Below are 22,933 nucleotides of genomic sequence, written 5' to 3'. Positions count from 1 at the left end.
CTGAAAGTTCAGTTTTCACAGCCTGTACCATGACTTTCATCAGGACATTCAATATAAGGTAGCTCACTTCTCATAGCGTTACTTTACTTGTGTGTTTGCACTCTCCAGCCAGGGATCAGCATTTGGATCAGAGCTCTTCAGGATTAGAAACTCAAATTACTATTTCAGGAGTGACTTGTACACTGGAACACTTGCCATCTTTAGCATCACTCGTCAGAACAGACATACGGGAATTATATATTACATAGAAACATAGAAAACCTACAGCACAATACAGGCCCTTCAGCCCACAAAGTTGTGCCGAACATGTCCCTACCTTAGAAATTACTAGGCTTACCCATAGCCCTCTACTTTTCTAAGCTTGGAAGACACAGGTACCTCAAGGTGCAATACAAGAGATCCAGTAAACAAGAAGCTCAGAAATGTCATCCCTGTATCATAATGAAACTAGGTCAAGTATTCCTACATCTTAGGTAGCTAGATCAGAAAGCTGGGATTGAAACAGATAATACAATAAAAGGTTAAATGTTTAACTTTGGTAATACAGGTTGACCACCACAAATCTAGAATGATTGATACCTGTGCAGTGCCAGATTAGTAACTTTGCCAAATAACAGGTAAGGTTCCGTCAATCCCACTGTAGTTGTTAGCATGTAAGCTTCTTTCAACTATTCCCAATAATGTTTCTTCAAACATTGACTTGACATTAACAAAGATGTGTCATTACTTTCAAGGAACAACATCAGGATAAGGCATTTTCCCATGGTCCTCTCTCCATCACAACCTGTGAACTGGAATTATCCATTTTCTCGTGTCCATTGCAACCTCTATTGCCACCACCGTTGCTAGGTACAAGGTTTCCTAGAATCTATTTACTAAGAAAACCATGGTCAAACTCACAAAATGTATCGCACAACAACAGTGTCAAGAGGATCTTCAAGACAATTCTGAAGATGCTTCGCTTGGTGGGGTTGATTCTGGGCAGCAGGGCATCCCCGACCATCATCAAGCTACTGCTCATAAAATTCAAGTAACACAAAAGAAAATTATTGTCACTTGGAACGTAAGAACCCTATATTAAGCAGGAAGATCGGACAATGTGATAAATGAAATGGAAAGACCAAAGATTAACATCATGGGAATTAGCGACGTTCGTTGGACAGGCGCTGGAACATGTCAGAGTAGAAATAAACCACTAATTTATTCTTGTGGAACATCCCATACTAATGGAGTAGGAATTTTTATGGATGAAAACATGGCAAAAAGTGTTTTAGGACATTGAGCAATATCGGAAAGAGTTCACCTTGTTAGATTCAGAGGACAACTATTTGATTTAGCAATTATACAGGTACATGCACCAACAACAGATGGAACAAATGAGGATATAGGTAAATTCTATGAAGAGCTTGAACAAGCAAAGAATGTATGCAAACCTCAAGATATTGTTATTATCATAGGAGATCTAAATGCTAAAGTAGGACAGGGTGCTGATTGAAATACCACAGGAAAATTTGGACTAGGGGAAAGAAATGAAAGAGGTGAGAAATGGGTCATTATGATCAGGTCATTATGAATACCTACTTTAAAAACCATTCAAGGTGCTTGTGGACCTGGAAAAGTCCAGCTGGTAACACCAGAAATTGAATTGACTTTATTACTATAAACCAAAGATTTTGAAACTCAGTGACTCAATGCAAAACATATCTGGGTGCGGACTGTAATAGTGACCATAACCCAGTAATATTTCGTGTAAAAGTAAAACTTAAAAAAATAAAGAAGCAAAAACCTGAACAATCCCTTGACTACTCGCAATTAATTAAAGAAGAAAACTTAAGACAAAAATTTACAATTGAAGTGAGGAATAGATTTCAAAGTCTAGAAATAGAATCTGTTGAAGATGATAGCAATCATGTAAAAATGAAGTTTAACTCTCTAAAGGATGCCTTGGTAGAATCACCAAAGTCAGTGATTCCTAAAAAAAGAAAAAAAGCACAAAGAATAAATGGATGACAGGTGAAATCAAAAACCTACTGGAAGAAAGCAGACAGAAGAAAGCAAATCCTATGGAATATAAGTCCTTGGATAAAAGACTTAAAGCTTATGTCAAAAGGCCAAAGAAGAATGGTTAAACCAGGAATGTGAGCAACTAGAAAGAATCCCTAATACCGATCCAAAAACAAATCAAGAATGTCACTGGTAAAAAGCTGTTCTGTTCTTCAGGTGGATGTTTGAAAGCAAAGGACGGTACCATTATCATGGAAAAAGATGAGATTATGAACAGATGGACTGAGTATATTCAGGAGTTGTTTGAAGACGATCGAGGCAAAAAACCAGAAATTAAGAAGAACATTGAAGGTCCAAGTATTTTAAAATCTGAGGTTTGTAATGCAATAAATAAGATGAAGAAAGGAAAGGCAGCAGATCCTGATGAATTAGTAATAGAACAAATTATTGCCCTTGAAGGTTATGGAATTGAAAAACTTACTGATTTAATCAATGACATTTATGAATCTGGAATAATACCAGAAGAGATGAAAAAAAATCAGTATTTATCACTCTTCCTAAGAAACCTGGAACAATTGAATGTGAATTACATAGGACTATAAGTTTAATGAGTCATATCACCAAGATACTTCTAAGAATTTTGATGACAAGAGCTAAAAGCAAGATACAAGCTGAAATAGGTAAAGAACACTGTGGTTTTGTGAAAGACAAAAGTACAAGAAATGCAATATTGATGTTAAGGATACTATCAGAACAAACGATTCAAGTGCAAAACGATTTGTTTGTTTGTTTTATTGACTATAAAAAAGCATTTGATAAAGTGAAGAACAATAAGTTATTTGAAATATTGCAGGAAACACTAGATCTAGATTCGAAAGACCTCTGCCAAATCAGAAATCTGTACTGGGAACAAACTGCCGCTGTAAGAATAGATGGAGAAGTGAGTCAGTTTACGAAAATCAAGAGATGCATGAGACAAGGGTGTGTTTTCTCCCCTGATTTGTTTAATGTATACAGTGAAACAATATTACAAAAATAAGAGACATCTTGGAAATCAAAGATGGCGGTGAAAACATCAATAATTTTAGGTATGCGGATGACACTCTATTAATTGCAAGAACAGAGGAAGAACTACAAAACTTAATTGATATAGTTGTTGAAGAAAGTGCAAAAATGCTTCTATCTATCAATTGCGAAAAGACAGAATGTATGGTGATAACCAAAAAGAAGGAGGATCCTATCTGCAGGCTGAGAATAAACGGGAAAGACATAAAACAAGTACAGAACTTTTGCTACTTAGGAAGCTGGGTGATATCAGATGACAGGTGCGGCATGGATATCAAAAGAAGAATAGGGATGGCAAAAGACACCTTTACAAGAATGAAGAGTAGACTGACCAATACTAAACTAGGCAGGACAACCCACCTCAGAGTACTGAAATGTTACGTTTATCCAGTTACGTTATATGGCTCAGAATATTGGACAATATCTAGTAACATGAGGAAACGAATTGAAGCAGCAGAGATGTGGTTTTTGAGGAGGATGCAAAGAATATCATGGATGAAACGAATATCTAATGAGGATGTCATGAACAGAGCAAGCACAAAAAGAGATATAATGTATGAGATCATGAAAAGGCAACGTGACTTCATTGGACATATGATTAGGAAAGAGGAGTTAGAATGTACGGTAACTATGGGAAAGATTGAAGGGAAGAAAACAAGTGGAAGGCAAAGACAAATGATGATGGAGACAGCAGCCAGAGAACTGGAAATGAATACCAATGATCGATCCACTTGACCCGAAACAGGAGTGTATGGGCCATGGAAGTCAAAGCTCAAACCGGGCATGGCAGCTGATGATGATGATGATGATGATGATGATGATGATGATGATGATGATGATGATGATGATGATGATGATGATGATGATGAACCTCAGGTTGGAGGAGTAACATCTTATATTCACCTTAACGCAGATATCTCCTTCATTCTGCACCTCCACCACTCTCCACTCCTAGTTTTATATCACACCTGTAGTTCTGAGGATGAGCCATTGAACTTGAACATTAACTATTACGATTGGGGTTTTCACCCCTCCTTTCAAAATTTGTTCCTTTCACATGGGAGAGCAGACAGTGACTTTGATTTAATGTTTTCAATCACAGTTTAAAACGTGTTGCTAAGTTTCTTTTTTTTATTGTTACTCCATAAAGTTGACTGGATATTTCAAAGTGCAAAGTTCAAAATAAATTTATTATTTACTTGTGTGTGTATATATATGTCACAAAGGGCACTGGCAATATCGGAACACAAGTATAGAGGAAATACAAATTCCAATGTAGAGATGGCGATAACTGCTCTTTTTCAAAATAATTCCAAAAGAACATCAAGTGACACCTGAGAAGTAACATTCTCAAAACTAGGACCATGCAATTAGTGCTAATCGGGTGTCTGCTTAAATAATTGAAGTAATACGAAATCCCTGTCTATCAAAATAAACTTAACAAGTTGAAACAGAAAGCACCAGGACATGGAATTACAAAGAGAGAGTCTGTCTGTCTGTCTGTCTAGGTACCATATCCGATGCGGACATTGGAGACCATGGTTTTCCATATAGATCTATCCCTCATTCTTTGGATGACTTCCATTTCCTCGATGTGTAGCCACCTGGCTATTCTTTTGATGTACATGATCTTCCCCTAGGTTTGCTCCCCTCAATCCATCCAGAGCGCATGAGTTTTTCTAGTTCATCTTTCCGCATAATGTGTCCTAGGAATCTGAGTTGTCTTTCTCTTATTGTTGGTATGAGTGATCAAACTGCTTGGGATCTTCTGAGAACTTCTTCATTTGATGTTTGTGTGGTCCATGATATTTTTAACATTCTCCTGTAGAACCATAATTCAACTGCTTCTAGTCTCTTTTCCATTGCTGGAGAAATGGTCCAGCATTCACTTCCATAAGTCAGGATGGAATAAATGTAGCACTGCAGTATTCTGTTTTTAGTGTACGTGCTCATCTTTCTGTCTGCTAATATGGTCTTCATTTTTTGGAAAGCTTCTTTCGCCATTGCTATTCTGTATTTAATATCTGTGTCACACCTGCCATCACTTGTTATTAGGCTGCCAAGATATCTGAATTTGTTGACTTGTTTGATGTTTGTATTTCCGATCTTGATCACACATTGTGGGATGTTTGTCTTTCTGGAGATGACCATGCTTTCTGTCGTCTTGGTGTTGATTGAGAGGCCTCTGCGATTACTTTCTGCTGCCACTATAGTGAGTAGTTCTTGAACTTTTGTTTCTGAGTCAGCTATTAGTACGATGTCATCAGCATATCTGATGTTATTTATATTATGGCCTCCAACTGTGGATCCTTTGATGTCTTTGATACTTCTCAAGATATTTTCACTATACAGGTTGAATAAGTCTGGATACAGCGTCTTGCTCTCATCATGATTACTCTGAGAATAATTTTTGCCACGTGGCTCATCAGGCTTATTGTACGATGTAACTCACATTCTGTTGCTCCCTCTTTCTTTGGAAGTGTGATGAACACTGATTCACTTAAATCATCAGGTATCTCCCCATGATCATAGATTTCATTTGCTATTTCTGTTATTTTCCATATTCCAAAATCTTCTAAGACCAGTATTATTTCAACAGTGATGTTGTCTGGACCAGTTGCTCTGTTATGTTTTGTTATATTTATGGCTGCTCAAATTTCTGATTTTAGAATGCTAAACCTTTCAAGATTCTTCTTTATGTTCAGTTATTCTCCTCTTTGGTCTTCAAAAAGTTCTTTAATATATTCTGTCCATCTGTTTAGGATTTCCTCTTTGTTCATAATTAAGCTGCCGTCTTTTGCCTTGATGCATCCACTTGCTGAGCAAGGTAATTTCCCTGTTAGCTCTTTAATCTTACTGTCCATCAACTTTGTTCCAGGGTTATGGGTTTGCAGCATTTCTGTCTCTGAGCATTTCTCATTTAGCCATCTGTCTTTAGCTTCTCTGCATCTTTTTACTGTCTAATCAAGTTGTTTGTATTCTTCGCTGTCTCTTAGCTTGATGGTCTGTTTTTGTTGCATCAATTGTATTATATCTTCAGTTATCCATTTCTTCTTACTTTTCAGTTCTTTTCGTGGGATGGTTTTCTTTTGCAGCTTCAACCGTGGATTCCTTCAGTATGTCCCAGAAAGATTTGCCTCCTTCATCCTGCAGCAATTGAAAGCTAGAAATCGTAAAATTAGAAATGAAGAGGCTAGAAGTCAGCATCCTTGGCCTAAGTGAAATAAGATGGAAAGGCACTGGAGTATTCTAGTAAGACGACTACAGGATGAGATACTCTGGTGGAGATAAACATGAAAAGGGTGTTGCAATCATCTTAAACAAAGAAACATCCAAGAGCCTGCTAGCATACTGGCATATCTCAGACAGAATGATGCTAACTAAACTAAACGGACAACAAGGCAACATCTCTATCATCCAAGTATATGCACCCACAATGGCAAGCTCAAAGGAAGAAATTGATGCCTTCTACCACTCCCTAGACAAAGCATTAGAAGAATGCAAATCACAAGAAGCCATCATAGTCATGGGTGACTTCAATGCAAAAGTTGTTGAGGGAAGAGAAGACCGTATTGTTGGAGACCAGGGACTGGGAGAAAGAAATGAAAGAGGTGAAAAGCATATATCATGGTGTAAAACAAACAATCAGATAATCACCAACACTTGGTTTAAACAACATCCAAGAAGAAAATGGACATGGAGAAGTCCAGATGGGAACAACAAAAATCAAATCGACTACATAACAATCAATAACATAAAAAGAGAGTAGCTCGAGAAAAACAAGGAATTCTAAGGGATTAATGACACTCATTAAGCAGCAATTAAACAATTCAGGTGCTCTAAAGCCCTTGCAGTTCAACACTCTCCAGCAGCCTGAAAAGGCCTGAAGAGCTCATTTCAATCCCCCGCTCCCTAGGGCTGACAGCTGACTGCCAAGGGAGACATGAAAACCTGAGATCTAAGGATGACTGGAGAGACCTGGGGAACTTGGAGAATAGGAAGAGGGGAACATGGGGAACTCGAGAGGGAGGCAAGGAAAACCACCAGTGGGTCCTCAAGAGGCAGAGAGAATTGGGGACCTTGAGGCACAGCGAGACCAGAGAACCCTGATAACATAAGAATATAAGAAATAGGAGCAGGAGTAGGCCATCCGGCCCATCAAGCCTGCCCCACATTCAATAAGATCATGGATGATCTGTCCGTAAACTCAGGTCCATCTACCTCCATCCCCATAACCCTTAATTCCCTTACTATGTAAAAACCTATCTAACTATTCCTTAAATATATTTACTGAAGAAGCCTCAACTGATTGCTTGAGCAGAGAATTCCACAGATTCACCATTCTCTGGGAAAAAGAGTTTCTCCTTATCTCTGTCCTAAATCTTCTTCCCTGAATCTTGAGGCAATGTCCCCTAGTTCTAGTCTCACCTACCAATGGAAACAACTTTCCTACTTCTATCTTATCTATCTCTTTCAAAATGTTGTTGGTTTCTATAAGATCCCCTCTCATTCTTTTGAATTCCAGAGTGTATAGTCCCAGGCGACTCAATCGCTCCTCATAGGTTAACCCTTTCATCTCTGGAATCAACCTGGTGAACCTCCTCTGCACTGCCTCCAAAGCCAGTATATCCTTCCTCAAGTATGGAGACCAGAACTGCACACAGTACTCCAGGTGTGGCCTCACCAGCACCCTGTATAGCTGCAGCATGACCTCCCTGCTCTTAGCAATGAAGGCCAACATTCCGTTTGCCTCCTTAATAACCTGTTGCACCTGCAAGCCAACTTTTTACAATTTGTGCACAAGCACTCCCAAGTTCCTCTGCACAACAGCATGCTGCAATCTTTCACCATTTAAATAATAATCTGCTCTTCTATTATTCCTTCGAAAGTGGATGATCTCACATTTATGTTGTATTCCATCCGCCAGACCTTGGCCCATTCACTTAACCTATCTATATCCCTCTGTAGACTCTCCACATCCTCTGTACAATTTGCTTTTCCACTCAGTCCAGTGCCATCATTAAATTTTGCTACGCTACACTCAGTCCCCTCTTCCAAATCATCAATGTAAATGGTAAACAGCTGCGGGCCCAGCACCAACTCCTGCAGCACCCCACGCACCACTGACTGCCAACCAGAGAAACTCCCATTTATACTAACTCTCTGCCTTCTATTGGTTAACCATGCCAATACACTTCCTCCGACTCCATGCATCTGTATCTTCTTTCTAAGTCTCTTGTGCAGCACCTTATCGAATGCCTTCTGGAAATCCAAGTCTATGACATTTACCTGTTCCGCTCTATCCACGGCACTCATTATGTCCTCAAAGAACTCCAGTAAGTTTGTCAAACAGGACCTGCCCTTTCTAAGTCCATGCTGCGTCTGTCTAATGGAACCACTCCCTTCTAAATGTTTCGCTATTTCTTCCTTAATGACAGCATTTTCCGGACTACAGATATTAGCTAATCGGCCTATAGTTGATCATCTTTTGCCTACATCCTTTTTTAAAAAGTGGCATGACGTTTGCTGTCTTCCAATCTGCCAGGACCTGCCCAGAACCTAGAGAATTTTGGTAAATGATTACCAACACGTCCACTATAACCTCCGCCAATTCCCTCAGCACCCTGGGGTGCATCCCATCTGGACTAGGAGACTTATCTACCTTCAGACCCTTTAGTTTGCTCATCACTATTTCTTTAGTGACTGTGATTTTATCAAGGTCCTCACCTCCCATTTCATCCATAACATCATTCTTTGGCATATTAAGCGTGTCCTCCACCTTGAAGACCGACGCAAAATAGTCGTTCAATAACTCAGCCATTTCCTTATCACCTAATATCAATCTCCCCTTCTCGTCTTCCAAGGGACCTACACTGACTTTAGCCACTCTCTTCTGCTTTATATATTTATATAAACTTTTGCTATCTGTTTTTATATTTTGTGCTAATTTACTTTCATACTCTATCTTCCCTTTTCTTATTTCTTGTTTAGTTGTTCTTTGTTGCTTTTTAAAGTTTTCCCAATCCTCCAGTCTCCCACTACTCTTTGCGACTTTGTACAAAGAGATGGAAAGACCACGGAACTCCAAGAGCCCCTCTAGTGGGGCCTGGGAACCCCAAAAGGAACCATGAGGGGAAACCCAAGAGGGAGGTCTGGGCATCCTCAAACCGACTTGGGAGTCCTCAAGACAGAAAGAACATTGAAAAGACCTTGGGAGCCTTGAAAAGTCCTTGGTAAACCTTGAGGGCCATGGGAGATCTGGAGAATTCTGATGACCTGGAGAAACTTGATGACCTTGAGAACCTTGACAACCTTGAACACTCAGGCCAGGACACTCCGACCCAGAAAAAAAGCCTTGAGACAAGGAAGAAGACCTTGAGACTCAGAAACATGAGTCCTTAAGACATAAGACGAGAAACCTAAGGACGAGTTCTGGAAGAACCGTGCTCACAGTGTGTTACTCATCACTATTCTTCCAGTGGCAATTGGGATACTGAAGGCTGTACCTTCAATTTTACAGACTGAAACAATATAGACAGGATCTTCTTATTGCTGATCAAGCTGGCTCTCTGTAGATGTGTAAGGTTTCACTGCTAATGTAATGACTTCTTTGTAATGTTCACTGCTGAAGTAACGCTTTCTCTGTAGCAGCAATGTCTGGGTTATGGCCGGAGATAACAGGACTGTGGGATGCATGTTAGCCAATCAGGATTTTGTTTCCCTGTCTTGTCAATCTGGAAGTAGTTGATTTTGCAGGCTTTTTCCAGAGAGAGAGAGAGAGAGAGAGAGAGAGGTACGAAGAGAGAAGACGCGAATGGAGAGATTTGGTAGACCGCCAGATGGGGCGGACTCAGAGCAAGGGTCCGAAGGGCAGCGACGATTGGAGGAAGATGATGGGGACCGATCGGCCTATGGGTGAGCTCCAACTGTGTGCACAGACTGTTTAATAAGATTTGGGCCTTTTTTAAATTTCATTTCTCTACTAACCATATAATCAAAGTAAGAGTTATAAAGCTTAATCGTTTAATCGCATATTGTGTACTGTTTGTTATTTCAGGGTACTGATTTGTAATAGGGGACACATTGCGCAGCATCCACACAAATGAGATTTCTTAAGTTTGGCTGGGTAGGGTGTTATCACCCGCTATATTAAGCCGCTAGGCAAAGCGAGAGTTACAGATGTGTTTCAGTTGTTACATGAAGTCAATGTTCACAGTCTGTACCATGACTTTCATCAAGAGGTTCAATATAAGGTAGCTTATACTTGATAGGGTTACTTTCCTTGTGTGATTGCACACTCTAGGTCAGCCTTTGGAGCAGGGCCCCTCAGGGTTGCAAACTCAAATGACTTTTTCAGGAGTCAATTGTACACAGGGGCGTTTGCTACCTTTAGCATCACTCATCAGAACAGAAAGACGCGAATTAAAGTGATAGAAAAGTACAGTGCAGATTACAGGCCCTTCAGCCCATCTAGTCCATGCTGCCTACTTCCATCGACCTGCACTGGGTCTTAAACTTTGCTTAAACATTGAAATCGAGCTTGCATGCACCACTTGCCCTAGTAGTTCATTTCACACTCTCACGACCTTCTGAGAGAAGACATTTCCCCACATTCTCCCCTTAAACGTTTCACCTTTCACACTTAACCCATGAAATCTAGTTGTAGTCTCACCCAACTTTTGTGGAAAATGCCTGCTTGCATTTACCCTATCTATACCCTTCATAATTTTGCATACCTCTATCAAATCCCCTCTCTATCTTCTATGTTCTAAGGAATCAGATCCTAACCTATTCAATTTTTCCACATAACTCAGGTCCTTCAGACCCAACAACATCATTCAAATTTTTTTCTGTACTCTTTCAACCTCATTGACATCTTTCCTGTAGGTAGGTGACTACAAATGCACATAATACCCCAAATCAGGCCTCTTCTGTGGGCCAGCTGGTGGTGTTCTGGCAGATCGTCCTGAGTTCAAATCTGGCCGGGTCCCAACCTGGGCAGCAGCAGCATCTGCAAGGAAGAAATCCTAGCAACCTACTTCTGTATCATACAACAAAAGCCCTATGGACATCTACACTACCCAACTTCAACATGACATCCTACCTCCTGTACATCCTATCTCCTGTACTCAGTACTTTGATTTATGAAGACTAATGTGCCTAAAGTTTTCTTTACAACCCTAATTATGTATTGTAAAAAGTTAGTCCATCCCACTGCAGTTGTTGGTATGTGAGCTTATTTCAATTATTCCCAATCGTGTCCTTCTGAACATTGATTTGACTTTAACAAAGGTGCACCATTACTTGCAAGGAATAACATCAGGAAAGGACAAGTCCTCTACAATTTACACTGTTGACTTGAAAGCTGATTTGTTGAATCAAACAAATTTTAGCGATAATCTTCCTTGAAGCATTCAATTGTTATGCAGACCCGAATCATGGGAACCGGAAGCTGAGAACCTTGGTATTAAGACTTGAAAAGCTTGGAATGGAGACCGGACAAACTCAGGTCATAGACCAGAGAAGCTAAGAATGTGGACTTCAGAAACTTGGGACATAGACCAGAGATACTTAGAACGTAAGCTGAGAAAATCAGAACATATACTTGAGAATAGATGGCATTCTCACCTAAAGCCGATATCAAAATGTCACTGTTCAAACTCCACTGGGAGCATTACTTGGCGGAGTCCTTCTGTCAAAATTGGTGCTGGCAATGTTGGAACCCAATATTGCAGAGGAAAGACAGACTCCAATGTAGAGATGGCAATGAGAAATTATTCATAATAATTCCAAAAGAATATCGGTATCTTGACCAAGCGACTTTGCGAGAAGTAACAGTCTCAAAACTAGGACCTTGTGATTAGTGCTTTTCGGGTGTCCCCTTAATTATTACAAGTAACAATTGTAATAATTGTTACAATTATCCCTGAGCCTATCAAAATAAACTTACCTAGTTTAAACAGAAAGCACCAGGAGACTGCATTAACACAAGGAACTCTAAACGATTAATAACTCTTATTAAACAACAATAAGTCATTTTAGGTACTCTAAAAACCTCAGTGTCCAAGACTCTCCATCGCCCCGTCTAGCCATCTAGGCTTGCGGAGTTCAGTACATATTTATGTCACCAAATACAACTCTGAGATTCATTTTCTTGCAGGCATACTGAATAAATCTGATAAACATTCAATGAAAGGCCGCACCATCAGGGTGCACAGCCAGTGTGCAAAAGACAACAAACTGCCCAAGTTCCAATGGAAGAAAAATAATAATAATGATAATAATAATAATATAACAGATAAATTAGCAATGAATATCGAGAACATGAGAGGAAGAGTCCTTGCAAGTGAGGCCATAAGTTATGGGAACATTTCAATGATGGAGCAAGTGAAATTGAGTGAAGTTACCCCTTTGGTTCATGATCCTGATGGTTGAGGGGTAATAACTGTTCCTGAGCCTAGTGGTGTGAGTCCTGAGGTTCCTCTACCTTCTTCCTGATGGCAGCAACAAGAACAGAGCATGAAGGGGATGGTGGGGGTCCCTGTTGATAGATGCTGCTTTCTTGCAAAACTTTCTGTGCACATGTACTCAATGCTGGGGAGGACTTTACCCATGATGGCTTGGCTGTATCCATTATTTTTTATATGATTTTCTATTCAAGAGCATTAGTGTTTCATACCAGGCTGTGATAGAGCCAATCAATAAACACTCTCAACCACACATCTGTAGAAGTTTGTCAAAGTTTTAGATATCATGCCAAAGCTTCACAAACTATTGAAGATATTGTTACCATCTCCTGACAGGGGTGTGAAAGTGAGGAAATCATAGATTTATTTGCACAAGGAGATATGGAGGACAATGTCTTGAAGCTTGCTAATTTGTTCTGAAGGGGTAATCGATAAAGAGTATCCTGATGTATGCATCTTTGCTGTCCAGTTGTTTCAGGTTTGATTGAAGAGACAATGAAATAATATTTGCTGTGGACCTGCTGTGCCAGTAGACAAATTGGAGAGGATCTAAGTTGCTTTTCAGGCAGGAGTTGATATATTCCATCACCAACCCCTCAAAATACTTCATCACTGTGGATCTAAGTGTTACTGGACAATAATCATTAAAGCAGGTCACCACATTCTTCTTAGGTACCGGTAAAATTGCAGCCTGCTTGAAGTAGGCAGATATCTCAGACTGCTGAAGTGAGAAGTTAAAGATCTCAGTGAACATGCCAGCCAGATGACCAGCACTGGTTTTTAGAACTCGGCCGTGTACTCCATCACGGATACCCTCGTGGGTTCACCTTCCTGAAGAGTGCTCTCACATCAGACTCAGAGACTGAAATCACAGGATTGTCAGGAACTGTGGGAGCTTGCAATGGTTTCTCCATATTGAGATAGAAACATAGAAATATAGAAAACCTGCAGAACAATACAGGCCCTTTGGCCGACAATGCCATGCCGAACTTGTACCTGCTTTAGAAATTACCTACACTTACCCATAGCCCTCTATTTTTTTAAGCTCCATATACCTATCCAAGAGTCTCTTAAAAGACACTATTGTATCCACCTCCACCACCATCGCTGGCAGCCCATTACACGCACTCACCACTCGCTGCATAAAAAACTTACCCCTGACATCTCCTCTGTACCTACTTCCAAGCACCTTAAAACTGTGCAGCCTCATGTTAGCCGTTTCAGCCCTTGGAAAAAGCCTCTGACTACCCACATGATCAATGCCTCTCATCATCTTATGCACCTCTATCAGGTCACCTCTCATCCTCTGCCACTCCGAGGAGAAAAGACCAGGTTCATTCAACCTATGCTCATAAGTATGTTCCCCAATCCAGGCAACACCCTTGTAAATCTCCTCTGCACCCTTTCTATAGTTTCCATATTCTTCCTGTAGTGAGGTGACCAGAACTGAGCATAGTACTCCAAGTGAGCTCTGACCAGGATCCTGTATAGCTGTTGAACTCAATCAATGGTTGATGAAGGCCAATACACCGTATACCTTCTTAACCATACAGTCAACCTGCGCAGCCCCTTTGAATGTCCTATGGACTCGGACCCCAAGATCTCTCTGATCCTCCACACTGCCAAGAGTCTTACATTAATACTATATTCTGCCATTATATTTGACCTACCACAATGAACTACCTCACACTTAACTGGGTTGAACTCCATCTGCTACTTCTCAGCCCAATTTTGCATCTTATTGATGTCCTGCTGTAACCTCTAACAGCCCTCTACACTATCGACAACACACCCAACCATTGCACCATCGGCAAATTTACTAACCCATACCTCCACTTACTCATCCAGGTCATTTATAAAAATTACGAAGAGAAGGAGTCCCAGAACAGATCCCTGAGGCACACCACTGGTCACCGGCCTCCATGCACAATATGACCCGTCTACAACCACTCTTTGCCTTTTGTGGGCAAGCCAATTCTGGATCCATATAGCAAGGTTCCCTTGGATCCTATGCCTCCTTACTTTCTCAATAAGTCTTTCATGGGGTACCTTATCAGATGCCTTGCTAAAATCCATATACACTACATCTACTGCTCTACCTTCATCAATGTGTTTAGTCACATGCTCAAAAAATTCATTCTGACTTCTAAGGCATGACCTGCCTTTGACAAAGCCATGCTGACTATTCCTAATCATATCATGCCGCTCCAAATGTTCATAAATCCTGCCTCTCAAGATCTCCTCCATCAAATTACCAACCACTGGTCTATAATTTCCTGGGCTATCTCTACTCCCTTTTTTGAATAGGGAAACAACATCTGCAACCCTCCAATCCTCCGGAACCTCTCTCATCCCCATTAATGATGCAAAGATTATTGCCAGAGGATTAGTAATCTCCTCCCTCACCTCCCAAAGTAGACTAGGGTATATCTCATCTGGACCTGGTGACTTATCCAAGTTGATGCTTTCCAAATCTCTACCACATCCTCTTTCTTAATGTCTATATGTTCAAGTGTTTCAGTCTGCTGTTAGTCATTGCTACAATTGCCAAGGTCCTTTTCCGTAGTGAATATTGAAGCAAAGTATTCATTAAGTACCTCCGCTAACTCCTCTGTTTCCATACACAGTTTTCCACTGTCACAGTTGATTGGTCCTATTCTCTCACACCTTATGCTCTCGCTCTTCACATAATTGTCGAATGACTTGGGGTTTTCCTTAATCTTGCTCACCAAGGCCTTTCATGGCCCCTTCTGGCTCTCCTAATTTTATTCCTAAGTTCCTTCCTGCTAGCCTTATAATTTTCTAGATCTCCATCATTACCTAGTTTTTTGAACCTTTCGTAAGCTTTTCTTTTCTTCTTGATAGATTTCCAATAGCATTTGTACACCTTGCTTCTTGTATCCTACCATCCTTTCCCTGTCTCTTTGGAACATACCTATGCAGAACACCATGCAAATATCCCCTAAACATTTGCCACATTTCTGCCATACATGTCCCTGAGAACATCTGCTTCCAATTTATACTTCCAAGTTCCTGCCCGATAGCTTCATATTTCCCTTTACTCCAATTAAACTTCTCCTTAACTTGGCTGTTCCTATCCCTCGCCAATGCTACAGTAAAGGAGATAGAATTATGATCACTATCTCCAAAATGCTCTTCCACTGAGAGACCTGACACCTGACCAGGTTCATTTCCCATTACCATATGAAGTACAGCCTCTCCTCTTATAGGCTAATCTACAGATTGTGTCAGGAAACCTTCCTCAACACACCTAACAAACTCCACCCCATCTAAACCCCTTCCTCTAGGGAGATGACAATCAATATTGGGGAAATTAAATTCTCCCACTATGACAACCCTGTTATTATTGCACCGTTCCAGAATCTGTCTCCCTATCTGCCCCTCAATGACCCTGTTATTATTGGGTGGTCTATGAAAAACACACAGCAGAGTTATTGACCCCTTCCTGTTTCTAACTTCCACCCACAGAGACTCAGTAGACAATCCCTCCATGACTTCCTCCTTTTCTGCAGCTGTGAAACTATCTCTGATCAACAGTGTCACAGCCCCACCTCATTTGCCCCCTCTCTGTCCTTTCTGATACACCTAAAGATGTTCAAAGTGAGCACAGAAGGCATTAAGCTCATCTGGAAGAGAAGCTCTATTGTCACCAATGTTGCTTAATTTCATTTGCTAAAGGTGATAGAATTCAAGCTCTGCCGCAGCTTTTGAGCATCCTTCACTGAGTCAAGTTTAGACCGGAATTGCCACTTTGCCAATGAGATAGCTTTCTGCAGATCATTCCTGGACCTCCTGTAACTTTCTTGGTCATTTTCTCAAGATTGTTTTATGCCATTTCCAGTACAAAGTTTAAAGGAGAATGAAATAATTGTTACTCTGCATCCAACACAGCACAAAGAAACAAAAGATTAACACAATAATGATAAAAAGCACAAAAAATATAAGTACGTAAGATAACTTAAATACATAGATTGTATGTCCATAAAGTGTCATGAGGCTGTACATAAGGTGACAGACAGGAAATCATAAAGTCGTGGTGGAGTTAATGGGTGGAGGTGCTGTTCAGCCTTACTGCTTGTGGAAAGGAACTGTTTTGAGTCTGGTGGTCTTGGTGTGGATGCATCATACGACTGGGTTATGAACTTGCACTCAGGATATGCATTTTCCATATCTATAGTGTGCATCTCCATCTGAATCTCTGCAATGAGTTTGTATTACATTATCCAACATCTTCACCAGGAGCAAACAGCAATTTGCAAGAAGAACTCAGCAGCTGAGCAGAACCTCATGGAGGCAAAGGGACGGTAGGAACTTTGGGTTGTGAGCCCTGCATTAGGAGTCTATGTATGTTTGCCTACTTAGGTCTCTTCAGTATAATAAATATATTTAATTGAAGCACATGGGTGGCACGGTTAGCATAACACTTTACATTGCTAGGAGTTCAATTCACGTTCTCTCCGTGATTGTGTGTACTTCTTCTGAGTGCTCGAATTTCCTCCCACATCCCAAGGACTAATGGGTTAGGAGTAGTAAGTTGTGGTTATGCTATGATGGCACTGGAAGCATAGTGACACTCGTGGGCTGCCCCCATCATAACCGCAGACTGTGTTGGTTGTTGACTCAGGGGACACATTTCACTGTGTCTTTCGATGCTGGGATATACACGTGACATAATCTCACCTACAAGGACAGCATTACACAGCCCCATGACCTCTGCCGTGACAACAAATTAAGATGGAACTTTGTAATTCAGATGGTTTCCTCCAACTTTCTGACCTGGAAATGGTTCCCTCATCCCCTGGGTTTTAATCTTGGAGGTTCTCACTCATTGAGACCTAGAGTCATAGAATTTTACAGCACAGAAACAGGCCCTTCAGTCCATCTAGTCCATTCTATCTAGTCCCGTCGACCTGCACCCGGACTGTAGCCCTCCATTCCCCTCCCATCCATGTACCTGTCTAAACTTCTCTTAAGTGTTGCAATCAAACTCAGCTCCGCCACTTTTGCTGGCAGCTCGTTCGACACTTGCACCATACTCTGAATGAAGAAATTCTCCTTGGGTTCCTCTCGAATATTTCAGCTTCCACCCTTAACCTATGACCTCTAGTTATTATCTCAGCCAACCTCAGTGGAAAAAGCCTGCTTGCATTTACCCTATCTACAACCCTCATAATTTTGTATACCTCTATCAAATCTCCCTAAATTCTCCTACCCTCCAGGAACAGAAGTCCTAACCTATTGAACCTTTCCCTATAGCTGAGGTTCTCAAATTCTGGTAACATCCTTGCACTCTTTCAATCTTATTGATCTCTTTCCTGACAATAGGTGGCCAAGACTAATACTTCCAGTTTGTCCTCTCAACTTAGACATAAGATCTTAACTTCTGTACTCAATGCTCAGACTTATGAAGTTCAAAGTTTGTAGCTCAAAGTACATTTATTATCAAAGTATGTGTATGTCACCACATACTACTCTGAGATTAATTTTCTTGCAGGCATTCACAGTAGAACAAAGAAATGCCACAGGCTTAATGAAAAACTACACTCAAGCTAATACTGGCAATTAACCAACGTGCAAAAGAAGACAAACCATGCAAGTTAATTTATTAATTAATCAATAGAAATAATCAATCAGTCAATAAGTTGTCGAGTGGTGGTGTGAGCCCCAAGTCTCCTGTGCCTCCTGCCCAATGGCAGCATAGAGAATAGATGGTGGCCAGCTCAGTGAGAGTCTTTGATGATGGATGCTGCTTTCTAGTGGCAGCACTCCTTGTAGATGTGTTCATATGTAGAGATAAAGTGTATAGATGTATCAGTGTGCTGATGGCTGAAAATTCTGTAGGAATAACTTCAATAATTTTTTGGGCAATCACTAGAGTCGAGTATGATATTCTCCTAAGGAGTCATCTGTGGTGGATCCACTTCGTGGAGACACCTGTGCGTGACTTTGTTTAACATGGGGAGGCTGAAATATGGGCAGCCACCACATGGTCCTTGTCAGGGTCCAGTGGCATGGAGTGAAAGGCAACTGGGGACCTTTAAGTGCTGCAGCCTTCCTCCTCCTTCACTGTTACTGTGATGTGTCTTCACCTTCGCCAGCTCCACAGTCGACGTCTTGGTCGGATCACTCTTGGTCTGGAGCCTGCCTCTTGGTCTTACCGCCATGAGTGACCCCGCCAAGCGCCAATCTCCAAATGCCATTGCTGACAGGATCTCAGGAGCTCACGAGCCCCTCCACCATGAAAAGGTGATGATCCTCTGAGAAGAACCTCAATAGAAAGATTGCAGAAATTATAGCTGATGGTTTAGCACCACCGGCCTCTGAAGGGAAGTTATGAATGGGCAGCAACCTCTGGCCTCACTAAAGAATTCCGGAAAGCTGCAGCGTAATCATAAAAATCTGTCTCATTACTGGGACGGGTCAAGCTGGAGAACAGTGGGGGGGGGTAGGTTTGGTAGAATGGTCAGCGAAATTTATTTTGGATAGGCTGATTCATAAGGAGATTTAAAAAATAAAATTGTAGCTCCGTTAGTTAATTCACTGGGGTACAATAGCCAGAAGGTATTGGCGAAGATGTTAAAGTGTGTTGCACATTAGAACGAATTGGACTGTGGGCTGTGTGTGACAAAGGATGTCAGCAGAAACAGCATTTGGGAAATCAAGCGAACCGGAAGCAGAATCGGCCTCTGATCGATGGATATAAACAAAGACGATTCTTAGCCAATTTTCTCACCCCAGTTCCTTGATGCTTAAGCATTTTTATCAAATACATCAATTTGGAAGCTTAAGAGAATCAGGATAGCACAACATCGTATCTATTCCATCTCTATTGCTGAATTAAATTTTCTCACATGGTTGAATTTAATTTTGAATATGAGACTGGTATACAAGAAAATTTAAACTAGCACGTTCTGCACTAGAACTTGAAGTATCCTGACACTGGAATTGTGAGTCATAAATAGAAAAGAGTTCATTCCCATTATTAGCATGAACAGGGATGCTCATCTAAACTCAATGCCTTTAGGAAGCACAGTTAGAGGTCAATCTATTTATTCTTCAATATTTTTCTACACACTGATATTATGATAGCTTGTTCGTTATGTGCTGTGTCGTATAACACAAATGATCAACTGTTCATATTTAAATGTTATTCGGACCAAATTAGAAAGGTCAGATTCAAGCAAAATTGAGGCAGAGGGGTCCAGGCCCCAGAGCATATCAAAGCAACTGAACTTGATGTTTAGACGATTTAGGCACTGGGCCAGATTGGAAGGTCAAGGTGTCAGGGCCTGAGGCGATGGTCGAGCTGGTTCAGCTTGCTGCTCCATCTCGTTTACTTGTCTCCGCGCTGAAATAAGCGTCTGTGGAAAGACTCCTTGTGGGCGTTAGTTCAGAATGCTACTTCCTTCTGTTTAATATTTGTATGATTTGTTTTTTCTCTCTACACATTGAGTGTTTGACGATCTTTTTTTATGGGTTCTTTTGGGGTTCTTTATTTTATTAATCTAAATTAAAGGCATTTAGGAAGCAGAGTTAGAGGTAGATCCATCAATTCTTCAATATTTCTCTAGACATTGATAATATGAGGGTTCATTTGTTATGTGCTGTGTCATACAATGTAGGTAATCATGGTTTTTCGATGATCATGATCGTTCTTTGTTCTTTGAGGCTGTTACAGCTGGGGGCGGAAGTGGGGACAAGTCCTCACTACCTATTAAATGCTCCCAATGGTGTGCGCCTCATATAACCTCTGACAACCAAGTCCAGCTCCTGGCCTTCATGTGCGGCTTACCTACTAGGCCTGGCGGAACAGCTTCTACTGACAGGAGAAGAGGCAAAGGCAAGTTACTGGCGCCTTAAAATCGGTCACTTCAGGCAGATAGTTCAGTCATGGTGGGCAGCTCATCTAGGAGAAAGAAAACTCTGATATCAAACCTCCTCTGCCTTGTGGTTATACCCACTCCTGGGGAAGTCTTTGGGAGTAAACCTCGAGGAAAAAGTCTGGAACTGGAGTCCCGAAGGCAGTTCAATGCTATCTGGCAACTCCTGCGATGCCACTGGTGCCAAACTGCCTTCCTTTGGGTTCACAAGATGCGTGGAGAGGGGGGAGCTTACTACACGGGCAGCAGCTTGCTCTCTGTATTTTACTGTACTGGCTTGTGCATCCAGACAGCTGGGATGCAGCATCCACAGTCAACCCTGACGGATGGAGTCTACGCACAACGTGACTGTTCTTGGCAAATGTTTCTACAGAAGTAGTTTGACGTTGCTTTCTTCTGGGTGGTGTCCTTACTAGACGGGTGACCCTAGCCATTATCAATACTGTTCAGAGTTTGTCTGCCTAGCATCAGTGGCTGCATAACCAGGACTTGTGATGTGAACCAGCAGCTCATACAAGCATCCGCCACTTGCTCCCATGTAGACGTATCTCCACACTTCCACCCTATTATGATGGTAACTAGAAGCGAAGACATTATGTGGGTAGGGTCAGACTTGGATACTGTTAACAGGGAAAAGCAAGAGTGTAGGTTTGGAATTAGCTCTCTTCCCACACTCAGCAGCCATGTGCTCAGACTAGCATTTCTGAGATACCCCTCCACAGATGTCCTACAAAGTGGCCAGAGCACTAAGTGCAGCACCGAGGACAGCAATCCAGAATATGCTAACATCCTCTGTGAGCAACGCACAGAAAACTCTGGGTCTCGGCAGAAATATTGACCCCTTATTCCTTTCCATAGCTGCCACCTCTCCCTCCCTCCACCTTCTTAATCTGGCTTCTGCCCCATTCCTTTTCAATCCTGATGAAGAATCTTGACCCAAAACATCAACCATTTATTCCTCTGCATAGATGCAGCCTGACCTGCTGAGTTCCTCCACCATTTTGTGTGTGTTACTCTGGATTTCCAGTAAAAATCTGCAGAATCTCTTGTATTTTGTCCTCTGTCTGTCACAGCTTTTGAACTGTTTTAAAATTCATTTGATAAAGCAATTCATTTTTAGAGATTAAGGGAATCAACAGGGATGGGATAAACACAGAGAAATGATGTTGGAGTAACATATTAGCCAGGAGTTCATTCAAGACAAAGATGGAAGATTAACTTTATCTGTGACATGTGCATCGAAGCATCAAATCATACAGTGAAATGTGTTACTTGTGTCAATAACCAACACAGCCATGGCTGTACTGGGGACAGCCCACAAGTGTCACCATGCTTTTGGCACTAGGAGAATATGGCCACAATTTACTAACCCTAACCCGTACATCTATAAAATATGGGAGGAAACCACAGCACCCTGAAGAAAACTGCACAATCACAGGGAGAATGTATACAGGGGTGGGAACTGAACCCGGATCACCTGTACTGTGAAGCATTGTGCTAACCACTACACTACATGCCATAATATTTGAGTAAAATTTTTGATTAAGCGTTCTTTGTTGTTTACATAATTGGCTACAGTTTATATGTAAGAATGTAAAACACACAGTTTGTCCCGGCTCTGTGCTTTTGCTTTCAATTAGTTTTCTGTTTCGGAGTTACGAGACATAACAGTATGGCCATTCTTTGCCTACCATTCCTTTCACTGAGGAGAGGGTTAGTCTCCCTTCTCCTCTGCAGGTTAGTGTTCTGCCATAAGAAAGTCAGTGGCTGACCAGGAGTTCAGCTGATAACTCACCAGATCATAAGACCATAAGATATAGGGGCAGAATTAGGCCATTTGGCTCTTTAAGTCTGTTCTGCAGAGGGATCATGGTTATTATCCCTCTCCACCCCATTCTTCCGCTTTCTCATTGTAACTTTTGACACCATGACTAATAAAGAATCTTTCAATCTCTGCTTTAAATATACCCAATGACTTGGTTTTCATGGCTGTCCATAGCAATGAACTCTATGTCCTCATCTCTGTTCTAAGTAGATGTCCCTCAATTCTGAGGCTGTGCCCTCTGGAGAAAGTACTGGTAAAGGAGATGATTAATGTCAATCTGAATAGCTTACAATTTAGCTGTGTTCTTCACATAATCCACCATCACCAGGGAACAAAGTGTGTAAGACCACAGTGTCATAAGACATAGGAGCAAAATCAGGCTGTTCAATCTTCAGGTTTGTTCTGGCTGATTTATTTTCCTTCTTCACCCCATTATCCTACCGGTTTTCTGTAACATTTGATGCCCTGACAAATCAAGAACCTATCAACCTCTGCTTTAATATTCCCAATGACTTGGCCTCCACAGCATCTGAGGCACCCTCTGGATAAAGAAATTCCACCTCTTCTTTGTTCCAAAATGATGTCCTTGTATTGTGAGGCTGTGCCATCTGGTTCTGGACTTCTCCACTACAGGAAGCACCCTCTAAATGTCCACTCTGTCTAGGCCTTTC

The sequence above is a fragment of the Mobula birostris genome, chromosome 17 (assembly GCF_030028105.1).
Source record: "Mobula birostris isolate sMobBir1 chromosome 17, sMobBir1.hap1, whole genome shotgun sequence".
NCBI classification, from domain to species: Eukaryota; Metazoa; Chordata; class Chondrichthyes; order Myliobatiformes; family Myliobatidae; genus Mobula; species Mobula birostris.
The sequence above is the reverse complement of the archived record's forward strand: the minus strand, read 5'-3'. Positions refer to the sequence as shown.